This window comes from Pinus tabuliformis, chromosome 3_2 (genome assembly GCF_031772625.1).
Source record: "Pinus tabuliformis cultivar Carrire ecotype Pingquan chromosome 3_2, CPIR1, whole genome shotgun sequence".
Taxonomy (NCBI): Eukaryota; Viridiplantae; Streptophyta; class Pinopsida; order Pinales; family Pinaceae; genus Pinus; species Pinus tabuliformis.
Window position 1 is genome coordinate 565,388,528 of NC_142302.1, and position 3,329 is coordinate 565,391,856.

Below are 3,329 nucleotides of genomic sequence, written 5' to 3' on the forward strand. Positions count from 1 at the left end.
CTAAATTATAACTGTATTACAAGTCATATTGTGTTTATCTATCGTAATATTTTTTTTCATGAATATTTAAAAAAAAAATCTTAGTGGAAAATTTCAGCAGTGAAATTTACCCCTTGACAAAATTTAAGGGTTACAAATTTTGAATGGAATACTTTTTTGTATCATAGTGCATTATTAATAGTAGCCGCAAAATTATTTTATTAGAAAATTTGGTATAGAGGTTAGCATAGCTTTTTTTCAAGGGAGATCTACAAAAAATAAAATAGCTCGAGCTACTAAATTCCATTAACCCCAATTTTCAAGGACAATGATTTATGGTAGCCATTTATCCCTTCTCATTTGGTTTAAAATGAGATATTTATTTCACTAGCCCTTATATCATGCTATTGAGATTAATTTGCACAGAACAACCCACATTTAAGTGTTCAATAGTCTCCTTTCCATTTTCTAAATTTTCATACGAATAATGATTATCATATCTAATAGATGAGGCTTGTGTATTTTATTTACATCCCAATACATCGATCATGCTCTCTTTTCCCTCTTGAATTTTTTTTTCTTAATTTTTGGGAACTGTAATAGTTTTTTTTGGAAAATCCCCAAAATTTTGTCTTATGATTTAAAAATTACACTTCCGTTATTACAATTTATGTATCTAATGGTTGGACAAAACTACACTTTAATTAAATATACAATTTAATTTTTAATTTGTGGTAGCCATGTCTTGAAGTGTACACTTTTCTACAAAACCTTTCTCTTGTAAATTACTCTTTGGAATTCATTGTCTACACTTTTCTAGAAAACCTTAATCTTGTAAATTACTCTTTTGAATTAATTTATAGTCTTCATTAATGCTGAGAAAATTTTAGGGGAAATTCTTTTACGAGAGTTGAAATTCGAGGGTTCAAAACTTTGGGGGTTGATTTTTCGAAATAATGGTTAAGGATAATTATTGCAAATATGAATTTAAATTTTTTATATGTTATACCATTATCTCCCCATAAAATAGAAAGAAAATTCATAGAAACAAGAGTTCCCATCCCTATACAATTACCAAACGCTCAATTAACATTAAGAAAACTTATCCCAAATATTAATTTAAAATGTTTATATGTTATAGCATTATCTCCCATTAAAATAAAAAGAAAATTCATAGAAACAAGAGTTCCTATCCCTATACAATGACCAAATTCTCAGATAACCTTTATGTTTAGAGTCCATAATTTTTGTAGGTGATTTGCCTTAATTTCTCAAAAAAGGTTGTTATTTAAACTAATTTCCTTGGATATCATAAAATTACGGTTTTATGGCAATGGTTTCACACATGTCTTTTGATCATGGAACTATTTTTCAATCTCCCATAGAATTCAATTTCTCCAATGTATTTGCTTTTGGTTTTGTAGAAAAAAATTCACCCACAAAATCCTCCATAGACATTCATGGTTTTATAATTATTTATACACAAAAGGCAACTTCAATAAACTTTATATCCATACATCTACCATTAATTACATCATTTATAAAGGGCTATACCATTGATGGATCGATTCTCATTCTCGTGAACCAAATTCAAGAGGAGAAATGGAGGAGCAGATTGTGTTGATACTAGAGGAGAAGATTTCCTTGATTACAGGTATGTCCCCATAAGTTTTTTTTCAACTATTACATGAAGAGTAAACTAAGATAGTGGTCATATTTTATTTTTTTTGTTTTGAAAATTAATTTTTATTGTTTTTTCATATAGCCTCTTTAAATTTGTCAAAACGAAATGAAGCATTATGTTTAAGAGAAAATAGATGAAAAATGCCATATGAATTAGAAAATTTCAAACTCATATGCCATTGGATAGAATATTCCTTCATCAATCAAACATGATCCAATCCACCACCTAAGGAGATTTTTTTCCCTAATTTCACTAGGGTACATAAAGCTGGTGCAAATTTTTTTTTATAAGGGGTACTGGAAATGTGTATTTTAAGACCTCGAAAGCCCAATCGAGGGTCAACATTGAGAGCTTAAAAGCTAGGCATAAATTTTCAATTTAAATGTGTTAATAAATTATCTATTTTCTTAGCACTCAAGGAGCTTGATCCATCACTTACAGGTTGTTAAACTGCTTGATTGCATGCTTTTTTTCACCTAAACACCCCCTCTCTTGTCAAAATGTGTAACCTACATCCATGCTATATATATATATATATATATATATATATATATATATATATAAAAAAATGGTAAAATTCTTATTCAACTAGGTACATCATAAATAAAATCCTTCTCCATTGATGGTACATTATCATAACAGAAAAACATTCCATGGAATCCATTTCTCTAAGTTAGTCACTACAGAAAATGGTAATGTGCATGCGTAATGGTGTTTATAAAGAGGATAATAGAAATGAATATAGACAATAACATATAAAACTTATTTCTGCTCTATTTTATGATGTCAAAGTAAGTACGGATTGAATATTCAATTAGCATTATGGCTAAAGTTGGAAAAAATTGAAAATATATAAAATAAATATTTTTGAAAATTTGATAATAAAGTGTTTTTTTTTCACGTAGTCTAACTAATAGAAAAAATGGCCTTTTCACTGAATCTTTTTTAGCTAATTTGAAACAATAAAAGATCACAATATTGCTTGGAATTGTATTGATGGATTCTAATGAAAAATCGAATTCCTCTATAAGTAGGACTATAACTTTCTTTTCAAATAATTTTTAAAGAATATTTATTCTATTATAAATAATATTATATGTATTTAGTGTTTCACTTTTCATGACGGTCTTTGCGAGATATTTTATTCCTTCAATATTCCTTTCCATTGTTAAGGGTGATTCATAATATAATAATATTAAATTATAAATTAGATTGGCCTAAATACAAAATGGTATATTCTATATTTATAATAACTAATATAGTTTATTATTATAATCTTATTGATAACTAATAAAAACAAAAAATATTATTTACTTATTAGTATAAAATATTTTTAGTGTTGATGCAAAGTTTTAATCCTAGTTGAAAACAACTAGAAATATATAATTTTTTATATTATTATTAATTAGCCTCAATAGTTATTATAATATTTTAAGAATTAGTCATATGTAGAGAATATCATGCATAAAAATATTATGCATACCATTTTATATTTTGTTAATAGACCATGTAATATAACCTTTAGCTAATAATTTGAATTAGGATTTGGTTATGAAAGATAATGATAATTGCAAGGATTGTTTCAATATGGACATGTCTAGGAATAAATTGAGATAAATAATCATTTCTAGGTTAGACAAAAAAATAAATGATTAACGCCTCCGTA